This window comes from Pteropus alecto, unplaced genomic scaffold, assembly GCF_000325575.1.
Source record: "Pteropus alecto unplaced genomic scaffold, ASM32557v1 scaffold71, whole genome shotgun sequence".
NCBI classification, from domain to species: domain Eukaryota; kingdom Metazoa; phylum Chordata; class Mammalia; order Chiroptera; family Pteropodidae; genus Pteropus; species Pteropus alecto.
This window is the reverse complement of record NW_006433024.1, coordinates 2,756,715-2,769,394: the sequence shown is the minus strand read 5'-3', so window position 1 is coordinate 2,769,394 and position 12,680 is coordinate 2,756,715. Positions and strand designations below refer to the sequence as shown.

Here is a 12,680-nt window from a genome sequence, read left to right as displayed (position 1 = left end):
TGGGAAACAAAAATGTAGAATTTTGGATTTTTGATATTTAGCTCAGGCTGGCAAGAGTTCTGATAATAGCTTAGCTGAAATTTAAAAGGATGAGATAAAGCCCCTTGGGACAAGGGCAAAGTTATAGTCACTAGTTTTTCTTCATCATCCCCCTCTTCTCACACTCCCTCCCCAACTAAATCTGTGACCGTGCTGTTATATTGAGAAGGGGATTATAATAACTGAAAGGGGCTTGAAAATTTGCTCTAATTTTAAAAATTATAAAATCTTTAATAAATACTTTCATTCTGATTTAGGCTGGATCCAAGAAGATAATGCTTCCCTTCTAAAGTGTGGGGAATGTTATATAACCAATATAATTTTACAATATTCTCCCAAGCAAATGGCGGCTGCTAGTCCTTAGAATCCCTCCAAGACTCTAGAATTCATAGCTACCGGGGTAATATGTCCTCATTTTTGTAACAAAAAAACTCCTGAGCAGTCTTCGACAGTCTGTTTCAAATTTTACTTGGGCAAAATCTTTCCCAGTGGCTCCTAAACCACCTTCTCTATGACATCAGGATAGTATTTGGATTCCAGAAGAGAGCTCTACTGTGTTTAATTCTCTGCCTTAGACTATTCATGACAGCTGCTTTCAAACTCCTCACTTGAATAATTGTCATTCATTTTTCTTGGGTCATCAGAAAGAACAGATTCATAGCAAAATTTTCTAACTCCTGAGTCAAAGAAGAAAGCAGCCATCATAGGAGTGATTGAAAAAACAAATATCAGTATTGATTGTAGATAAATTAGAAAGCAGTCAATAAAACCCTTCCTGGGTGAGTTGAAGGCCATTTGGTATTTCTGAGTCTGTGGGGAGGATGGGTGGGAGGTAAAGTGCATCTCACCTCAACCTCTCTACCAACCCACATAATGATTCCCAACTTGGGATCCATAAAGTCCTTCAAATATATTTTTAAAACCTAGTAAAAAGTACAAATTGCATATTTTTTCTTCATAATGATACTGTATCTGTTAAAAATAACAAACAAATTGTTTTGTCCTATGATTCTATCTGCTGAGTTATTTACAATATATGTTATATGTGGCAGATTAAAAGACCTAATCAGCTATTGTTGACATTGATTATAATGGTTCATGAAGCAGTTAAAATTTCATGAATTTGTTAGTAATGGAAAGACCGAGAAGTCTTTTCATAGTATAATAATTTTAATACAATAATTTATATAGTATACTTAAAATTTTATGAACTATCTATTTCTATATCCCAGTAGCTCCAATGAAATGGGTAGGTTAGGATGAAAACTGAACACCAGAGAATTGAAATGATTTCCAAAGGCGAAAACAAATACTACTTCTCTGACCACTATCACCATCATTTGGTACCAACCCTCTCAGATAGATACTGTATTATTCCCATAGCATTGCAGTTATAAGTGTGGACTCTGGACAAAGATTGTCTGGGTTCAAATTCTGACTCTAATTCATATTAGCTGTGATCTATGGAATGTTACTTAGTCTTATTCTCTATGTGTCAGTTTTTTCAGTTTATCACATCTCAGATTAAATGTTGATAAGAATAGTCTCTAGCTTGGGGTTGTGATGATTACTGAGTGAATAGATATAAAGTATTTAGAAGACTGCTTGGAATACTAGGTATTCAATAAATGTGAGCTATCATTATTATTAAAAATAAGAAGATTGAGTCTCAGACGCTAAGATCCACAGTTCTTACATGGTAGATCTGGAATCATTTTTCATTTGATTCTCAGTTGATGATATCAGACTTGGAATAATTAAGTGATTTTCCTAAAGTCACATGTCTAATTAGTGGCAGAACTGGGAATAGAATCCAAGGCTCCTGATTTACAAGCTATGGCTTATTCAGTGAATTCACATTTCTTAACAATTTGTATACCAAATCCTAAATTCTCTGTCGTAGTTGTTGTTGTTATTTATTTATTTTTTTACCAAAGAAAGGAAATGATGGTAAACTAAAATCTCTATTATACACCATTTAGAAAATTCAACTTTGATAACATTGGTCCTTTAAGGACCTGGTATTTTTCACCATCTGAACTTTAAGTGCAGACTGGAACACTAATCTGAGCACTGACTTTTGTGTCAATAGTAAGGATGATTCATCAATACTCCTATTTGTAGAACACATTCTGGGAAAGCGGAATTGGGAAGGACCACAGCCTTTAGTGCTTTGTCTTCACAACTGAAATTAAGAAAGGTGCAAAATTCCAAACAACCTTTCCTCTATATTTTCCTAATAGAAAAATTCTAAAGACTCATTTTGGTAATAATCACAGACAATCTGAATTTGCTCTTTAGTGCCTGCCAAGGAAAGGAGAAGAAAAAATATTCTTTGACAAGATTGTTGAATATGGAAAAAAGATTAGAATTATTATGCATGTTTTTGAGAGCAGAACTAAACCCAGAGAATTAAAGTTACAAAAAGGCAGATTTTGCCTTACTATAAGTAATAATTGTCTTGTGAGCTCCCTAGCTCTAAGCACAGTGCATAGGACACATTAGGCATACAGTAAAATTTGATGATTTCCTCTCCCAATATACCTGAGTTTATCTCTGTCTTGGTACTTTCATTCTGTATTATCTTTTTACTTTACTGTGCTTTAGGATATAAACTGTAAGCTACTTAAAGTCAGGGACTATATCTTGTTCATTATAGTATCCATACACCTAACACAGAACTTGTCATATATTAGCATTTAATAAGCATTGTGGGAAGAAGAAAAGAAAAAATTTTAAAAAAGAAGAAATAAATGAAAGAAAGGAAGGGAAGAATTATGTCAGAGTTTTTCAAAAATAGAATGAAACACTTAGCAACCAATTTTGGAACCCTGGTTTTATAATTGCTTAGTAGAGCTGTTGTAGAGTCGAACTGAAATTTCTTTGGGTGAAAAATCTTCCATGTGGTATAATCATACACAGTATATAAAATCTATATATATATATTTAAGATTTCAATTATTTAGGAATTCCATTCAAAATGCAGTATTTACTTGCCTCCTAAATTGTTAAGCTGTTATTTAATTGTCATAACATACCTAATGAAAACCTTGGTATTGAACTTATATGCATCTTTGAAAAACTTTAATTCTGAGACAGAAATGCTCCATTAGACTTGTAGTTTTGTAACACAGGAGGAGGGCATTAAATTATTCTTGCTACAAAAAAGAACACTGGATTTGGTAGAACTACCTTTGATTATGTTAAATTATATCTACACCATGTTTGCCACAGAAGACTTCTAGAGAACAGAGAATTCTCAAATTGTAACACAGCCATTTTAGAACACATCTTAAACTCACTTCAAGCTAATTCACTTCAAGGTAATGCTAAATTTCATCATAATTTCATATAAGAACTTCTTTTTCATAAACAATGAAAAATAAAGGTGATTGTTGTCATTATGCAATGATTGTGACATTATGATGTCAGAGCCGGTAAGGGTTATTCACAGATGATTGGTGAGCAATATCATTCATGTATAGTTTCTTCTTCCAATACGCTGCCTCTACTTTGGCTTTGCCTGGTGTAATTCAGCCATTTTCTGAGAAGAATATTTTGTTATATCTCACCAGGAGATTCAAAATCAGCATTCTTAATTCATGCTTGGCAACACCTTTGAGAAAGATGAACAGATGCAGTTATTCATTTGTTGCTATTCTTTTCAACATTCCATTGATATGTGGCCTTGTCACTCCAACTTCTTTGATTTAGTGCATGAATATTAATGGTCTCAACTTTACCAAATGTAATTCTTATAGTTATTTTATTCGGACTTATGATTTTTCTGATCCAGTTAAAAGAAAGAAGGAAAGAAAAAGAAGGAAGGAAGGAAGGAAGGAAGGAAGGAAGGAAGGAAGGAAGGAAGGAATAAGTGTAGTCTAGGTTCTCTGAGAGAGCCATCAGACCGTGATGTAGATCTGACAGGAAGGAAGGAAGGGAGAGGGGGAGGGAGAGAGGGAGGGAGGGAGGGAAGTATGAAGGAAGAAAGAAAGGAAATAAAGAGATGAGAAGAGGGGAAGAGAAAGAAAAGAACAAAGGAGGAAGAGGACAGGCTAAAGCAAGAAGAAAGCAAGCAAAGAAAAAATGGAAAGAGGGAAGAGTTTTTAAAATTATTATTTTGCAAAAATACCAGAACAAAAAGAGGTTAAAAATGAATATAAGGTATGATTGATGTCATTGGTTTCTGAATTTGAATGCTTTTGACTGCATATCCAATTAAAATGCCTTAAAAATAAGGAAAATGTATTATCTCATATAACAATAAACGTAGAGCAGTGGTTCTCAACCAGAGTCAGTTTTGGGAACTGTTTTGGCAGCCAGCGAACATTTAGCTAAGGCTGGAGATGTTGCTTGTTATCACTAAAGGAAGGGTGCTGCTAGTGAGTAGAGGCCAGGGATGTTGCAAGACATCCTATAATCCTACAAAGCACAAGTCAGCCACCCACAACAAAAATTATGTAACCCAATATATCTCTAGGAAGATTCCAGACTTGGTAAATTCAGAGGCTGCATGATATTACTGAAGATCTACTTTCTATCTTTCTTTCCTCCTGGCTGTCCTCTCAATTCGATTAACCTCATGATGTCAATATAGCTGCTATGGCTTCAGGTATCACTTCCAGATGACAATATCTTGGAGGAAGAATAAAGGGGTGTTTTAATTGTCTTGTACTTTCCAAACCTCTCTACCAATATTAGTTTAAGTACATCATGATTCACCCCTTGAGCTTAACAGATTTAGATTTCTCTAAAACACATGGCTGCCTGCTACTTGAATAAAATCAGTTTTTTTGTTTTTAACTAAGAAGAAAGGAAGCAATGGTTGTTGGATAGGAAAAAATTGATTCAAATGAAATAGATTTTTTAAAACTCAAAATCCTTGAGTTTTAACACTCTGATGCTTTTTTTTTTTTTCCCCACGCCTATAGCACCCGGAATTCCTAGGTGATCTCCCATCCAAGTACTAACCCAGCCCAACCCTGCTTAGCTTCCACAATCAGATGAGATCGGGCATGTTCAGAGTGGCATGACCCTACACTCTGATGCTCTTATATGCATCCCAGTGATAGATAAGCCTGAAAGGTGGTGTCAACCTAAATGAACAAGTAAACTGGGGCAGACCGTAGTTACCAGAAATTGAGTTTACTTGGGAAGAGCTGAGGAATTGCAGTTTATGAAATGTATGCTGCAGCAAGCTACAGACAAATCTTTTGAGGGTTTATAGTGGGCTGTATTTATGGACAAGGGGTACAAAGAGTAGGAAGTCCAACCAGAGTCCAAGCAGTAAGTTCATTGGCTTGAGGGTAGGAAGGGATTTTTGGCAGATGGTCGTTGGTCGGGAGATGTCTCCCTCTTCTGTAAATCAGACATGTACAGGAAATCCATCTCTCAGATGTTAAGTTCTGTTCTGAGGGTGTATGCATGAGATTATCCATTTCATATTTTCTGCTTCCATTTTAGATTGAAGTCCTTTCACAGTGGGAAGATACTTCAGTCATCTTGATAGGGCATTCTCTCCTCTGGTTAGTGCTTGAGGGACACAGGCAAAATATACCTTTCTGAACTATTTTTTAAATATTTTCATCACTACTTGATGCCTTTATACTTGACATTATTTATTTACTTATGCTAATATCTTAAATTGAGTTATATATACTCTCATCTTGCTATCACGTACGCTATTCTTACATTTTCCTCTCTATAGCGATGGTGTAGACTATTGCTCTTAACCATGTAATTTACAGTTTTAACTCTCAGGAAGCAATATTATATTGTATTATCTAAAGAGAACACTTTACTATTGTTTTCACTTCCCCATGTATTACCTACAAGCATGAGCACTTCAGTTCTTATGAATCCTGAAAAGCAAGTTATAACTTCTGCTAGAAAACCTTATGTCATTGTTCCTCAATCTTACAGCTATGGCACTCTTTTCTTGGAATGAACTATTGTTTCAGGTAATAAAAATAAATTTTTTTTTAAATGTGATCCATTAGCTTATCTAGGTAGGATCATTTTTTAGAAAGAATGTAGCATATTTAAATTAACTAAGCATCAATTATATTTCAATAAAATTATGACAATTATGACCTAAGAAATATTTGTTGCAAAATGACTACATACAAAACTCCATGAAAGGTGTCAAAGTTGGATAACAATATTATTGTTCATTTTCTGCCTCTCCAGACTTCCATTTTCACCCCAACAAATAGACCTTAACCTATCTTTTGAATAGTCTGGAAATTCTACTACGTATTTCCATGACTGGATCAGACGACAAGGCAATTGGAATCCTAGGAGAAGTCACATAGTGGTGAACACTGAGAAGTAAAACATAAATGCTTCCATTTCCTGTCTCATAGCCAGAACAGATATCATATTTGATCACAGCATTTTACCTCATTAACTTCGGAAATAACCTTGAATGGTTTAATAGTGTAGATCTACATTCCCCAATGCTGTACCCACTTTAAATTTAAAAGTTTAGTTAACAGTATTTTGAGGTTTCATTGACATTCGACAAACTGCACATATTTAAAGTTTATAGCTTGATAAATTCTGACATGTGTCTATACCTATAAAAAAATCAGCACAACCAAGAACATATCCATCTCCTCCCAAAGTTTTTTTGTGCCCCTTTGTCCCTCTCACCAGCCCTTCCCTGACCCATCCCCAATCCCCAGGCAACCACTTGTCTGCTTTATATCTCCATAAATTGATTGTTTTTTATAGAATTTTATATAAATTAAACTAAACAATATATACTATTTTACACTCAGCATAATTATTGTTATATAGAAAATCATGTTGTCTACAAACAGAGATAGTTTAAATTCTTCCTGTTCAATTAGGATGTCTCATTTTTTTATTATTTTGTTGTTGTTGTTGTTATTGTTGTTGTTGCCTTACTGCACTGGCTAGAACCTCTAATATAATGTAGAATAGAAGCTGTAAGATCATATATCCTTCCTTTTTTCCTAATCTTAAGGGGGAAGCATTTTTTCTTTCACTATTAAGAATGAAGATAGCTGTAGGTTTTTCATAGATGCATTTTATCTGATTGAGGACGATCCTTCCTAATCTTATTTTTCTGAGAGGTTATCAGGAATGGATTTTGAATTTTGACAAATACTTTTCTGCATCTATTGGTAGAATTGTACATTTTAAAATTTGTTTGATAATATGGTATTTCATGTTGATTGATTTTTAAATATTAAACCAACTTTTTATTCCTGAGATAAATCCCATTTGGTCATCATGTAGTGTCCATTTTATACATTGTTGGATTCAATTAGCTAAAAATTTGTTACATCTATGTTCATAAGGGATATTGGTTGGTGATTTTGTTTTCTTATAATACTTTTGTCTGGTTTTAGTATCAGGGTAAGGCTGGTTTCATAAAATGAGTTAGAGGTATTCTCTCACTTTTAATTTCCTGAAAGATTTTGTGTACAACTAGTATTGTTTCTTTTTGAAATGTTTGATACCAGTTAAGCCATCTTAGCTTGGTGTTTTCTTTGTGGGAAGGTTTTTAACTCTAAATTCAATTTCTTTAATGGATATAGAGCCATTCTGGTATCTATTTCTTCTTGAGTGAGCTTAAATGGGTTCATTTGTTCATTTTAAGTTGTCAAATTTAGTGGTGTAAAATTGTTCAAGTTTAGTGTGAAGTAATTGAGCTTTAATACAATTTAAATTTTAGTTTATCAATCACACTAATGAACATTAAGGACAAATCCTCAGTAAGTACATATGGCTAGTTGCTACTGTATTGAACAGCACAAATATAGAATATTTTTATCACTGTAGAAAGTTCTACTGAAAACACTAGAGGTGGCTACTAACAATTAATATAAGTTGGACTTATTATGAAACCCATGCCTACGTGTTACTTATTAATTAGGGATCAAGACTGGAAATGTGTCTGTTCTAGGTAGGAAGTGAGATGTTTCCCAAAAACCAATTCGGTCTTAAGAATGTTTTTATTTTCAATTACATTTTTAATCTAGAGGACAGATATTAAAATCATACAGTCCTTCACTTAGATTTTATTTACTTTTGGTGTAGGGCTTACAAAAGAGAACGATCTTTTTAACATTCAGAAGAGTAAGCTTCATCCACTTAACTTGGTAAACCCTAGGAGAGGGGATGTAAGGTAGTTCCCCTTATCAGTGGTTTCAGTTACCCACAATTCAAAAATATTAAATGGAAAATTCCCTTGTCCAGCATATCCGTGTTGTATATACTACCCACCTGTTAGTCACTTAGTCATATTGCTTATCAGATCGACTGTTTGTGGTATTGCAGTACTTGTGTTCAAGTAATCTTATTTACTTAATAATGGCCCCAAAGCACAAGACTAGTGATGCTGGCAATTTGGATATGCCAAAGAGAAGCTGTAAAGTATTTCCTTAAAGTGAAAAGGTATGAATGTATAGGAGAAAACATAGTGTATATAGAGTTTGGAACTATTGTGGTTTCAGGCATCCACTGGAGGTCTTGGAATGTATCCTCTGCAAGTAAAAGGAACTATTGTAAATTTAAAAAAAAAAAGAAAGAAAGAAAACTACTTCTAATCTGTAAATCTATACTTTGACAAAGCCCCTGATTCTCTGTGTGTATTTTAGATCTCTGTAAATTCCTTTTGACAGAGAATTTTTCTGACTCAAAAGAAATAGTTGGCCGTGTATTTATACTAAGCTGTCCTAAAATCTGCAAATCAGAATTTCCATGGTGGAGCTACCACTTGTTGTAGGGATTGATATTTATGAGCAGAATTTCCTCCTCATTTCATTGGCATTTCCAAATAATTTGTTTCAAGGGCTTGCCCTGTTTACGAGTGTATTCTAATTATTCACGCCAAAGCAGGGATAATCAATTACATTTAACATCCTGACCTAAAGAGTAGCTGTTTTTCAGAACTGGTCTTTTGAATGGAGAAAAATATTCTTTATAATTATAAATATTCTTTAGAATTGGTGAGGACCTTTGCTTTTCTTATGTGGAAGAGTAATCAGAGGCTCCTTTTCCATTCAATTAATTAACATTGCTCGAGAGCTCTTTTTCAACCATCCATATTTTTAGACCCAAGAGATTTATTTTTAACAACTGAAAGTTTGTTTATTTCCCTTGATGTTGGGTAATTTAGAGCTTTGGAGCAAAACATATCTGGGATTCAATGTCCTTGGCTATGTTACTTAATGAATCTGAGTTTTAAAATTGGTAATTGAACATATCTCACAAGGAGACAGTAAAGCATAGTGATTAAGAGCATGTATTTTAGAGTTAGACAGATTTGTATCCATAATCTTAGGTCTACCATTTACTTAGCAGTTTGATCTTGGAAACTTATAAATCTAAGTTTTCTCATTTGTAAATGGACACACACATATTACATTTATATGTATATATATGTGTGTGTGTAAATACATATATATGTAATATGTTACATATTATATATATTACACACATATGTAATATATGTTAGCATTTTAAAAGTTCTTAGCTCAATGCCAGCTTAAAAAATAAGTTATCTTTATTATCTTCACTAGATTATTGTCAAGTAGATAATATACAGTGCCTAACACTTAGTAGATGCTTGAAAAATTTTACTTCTCTTCCATTCTCCCCATTAAAACTATTCCTTTATTTCAGCTTTTACTTTATAAAAAATTAAATAGATTCAGCTCGTAATTCATATGTTTAAATTCTTTGCTTCCTCCCTTTTTTTCTTTTCTAGTGATATTTGAATAATTTATTCTAGAAGTATCTATAGATTTTAGGGGTATCCAAATTCACAACTTTGAGGCTTGTCTATATGAAATATTTTCAGCAATTTTCATCTCTACATTGCATGTTTGTTTAACAAGCAGAACCTAGGTAGCCAGCCACACAAGACATAGAGGAATGAAGGAGAAATACTCTTGGGCTATTATTTGTAGAGTGTGATAAAAAAATTATCTTGGTACTGTGTAATGGTCAAGACAAAAAACATTTTCACTTAGGATTCCAGTATAGTCAAGAAGTGACATTTAGAAGCTTAAAACTGCCTTTCTATCATCAAATACTATGGAACATTTATAAGATTCAAAATACAGACCAAAAGCATCATCAGGTTAGAGACAGATACACTTGACTCAATGGACCTTACAGAACTATTAACAGTCAAAAATTCTGGTGCTTCTCTCTAATAAATACATTTTTAAATATTCAACTTCATCATCTGTCCAAGAAATAAATTTTTAAATAAAACAATATGCCTTGTTAATTTATTAAATTTGCAAAAAAAAATTTTTTAAGATGACACTCATTGCCAGTCTGGAGGTAATGTCACAGCTCCTCTCATATACTGCTATTGGAAAGATATGTTAGTAAAATACTGCTGGAACACAGTCAGCGACACACATCTATATGATTAAAATAACTTGTATTTTGTGATGTAAAGTTTTATTAATAAGAATATAAATTGAGGAAATCAGATATATGAGCAAGTTTATATACAAAGATATTTATTATAATATTATTTATAGTCAATAATTGAGAGCAATATAAATGTACAACATTTAGAGATTGGCTGGACAAAGTATGATATCTGTACATAATGTAATATCATGTAAACATTTAAAATTATTATAGTTTGTATTTAATGTGGAAAATTAGTAGTGCTATCTTAATGTTACCATATATGTATTCTCATGTTATACATATATACACACATGCACATATATAGATATATCTACATAAACACACTGTATCATATGCTCTTATTTATATTAAATATTAAATACTGGGTAAAATATCCCAAAATACCAATAGCAGTTTTTTTGGGGGGGGGTGGAGATATGAGAAACTTTTATTTTTGCTTTATAATTGCTTATGTTTTCTACAAGGAAAAGGAAAATGTATTAATTTAAAATATAAAGAAGCAAGCATTTTCTGAGAGAGAGAAAAAGAGGGCACAATTCTGGTGGACTAAGTGGGCATAACAGGTAGTCAGTATTTCTTTCAGAATACAGTGTTATCTAGGTTGCTTTCTTGTCTGAGCCTTCCATACCTTACACGTGTTTACCTTTGAGGATAAGCAGAAATTTAGAGTCCCTTTAAAGGAATGGCTTTGCCTCATCTTCTATAATCAGGGAGCAAAGAGAGAAGGGAGTAGCCTTGTAAATCCTGGCCAGGCCCTAGGAACTTTGGTTGTCTTAGCAGCCTGACAATATCCTGGGTAAGTACATCACTCCTGCTGTTCTCGATCTATTTTTGAACTCAAAGTACTATGGTAGAGTGCTTGGTATTTGAGGCTTTTACCATTCCGGGTCACCTTTACAAACTTCCTAAAATGGTAATGTGGGGTGGAAAATTCTGGCTTCAACTGCCATCCATTATTATACTAGACATATTGTGGCTGCTGCCCTTAATTCTTGGGCTGTGTTATTAAAGGCAAAGTATTACTCTGCAAAGTTTATGAGAGTAGTCTTGCTGAAACAAGCAAATACCTTCTATTACATTAATGTTCTATTTAAATAACAAATAGCTGGCCTCTGGCTTTGCTTCATCTTCTTATGTGTGTCTGGGCAGTTGGGCTTAACGTGCTGGTGAATATTTTTAGGCTCCTTCAAGCAGCCAGAACAGCAGTTATGCAAGATCATCCTGACAACCTTTTAGAATCTCAACATCTGATGTTTTCTTTCTCTGAGTGCTTTGTAAATACAACGTTTATAATTCCTACCTCTAATACAGACATAAAAGTCTGATGTGTCTTTTTCAGAAGAGAATCTGCTATAAAAAGAGTAAATTAAGTCAGAGAGCTTTTCAAGCCATCAGGTAAGATGTTGTATACTATCATGACATTTCAACCCACAATTTGGTGCTGAAGCTTGTCAATTGAGTTGATGAGCTGTGTCTGCACAAAAGTAAGAATCCAAGCTAGTTGAATACGTTTCTAAGCAGCTTACATTATCACAATCTATTTTTCCAAGCACCTAATCAAGGGCATTTAATTCCCATGGTTGCAGTAAAAATGGAAATATCAATGGAGAGCAATTAGTTATCAGAATTTGCTCAGAGTCAAGTAGGGAACCTTGAAAATCTTAAGCTTCATCCATTCACATATTCATAAAAGCTCTATCTTTTAGAAAACTTCATAATTGAAAGCTTTTTCCAATAAAATGCGAATGGGATCTGTCTTCATACAGTTGTGGAAAGAAAGATCAACTTAATTAGATACATGAAATAGATGATGATACATAAATAATTGTTAATGTAATTGCTATGCTGTAATAGTGAATAGAAACTTTGTTTTTGTCTTAGTGCTCTTTCTAAATGTTTTTACCAGGGAATATATTCCCATGACTTTGGGTTGAAACCTGTACATTTCTCATCACTTCACTCCTTATACTCAGATAATAAATAGATTTATGACTCTTTAAAGTTACAAATATAGCTTTAATTTAGAAATTAGATGGTCCAGTCCAAGATATTAATTGAACATTTTAATCTTCATTTAAAGGTAAGATTCCCCGTTACCTGTCCATGTTCCTAAAACAAAGATTGTAGTAGACCAGGAATAGGTATATAAAGAGATTTTGATCTTTTATTTCATTCACCGCTTTATCTTTCACATAACCATATAAAGGGCGGAA

The 12,680-nt window shown here is 33.4% G+C and overlaps 1 pseudogene; it reads right to left on the bottom strand.

Moving 5' to 3' along the window:
• Nucleotides 1-4,961: 4,961 nt before the first annotated feature.
• LOC112476694 lies at nucleotides 4,962-5,080 on the bottom strand (annotated as a pseudogene).
• Between the last annotated feature and the right edge of the window lie 7,600 nt (nucleotides 5,081-12,680).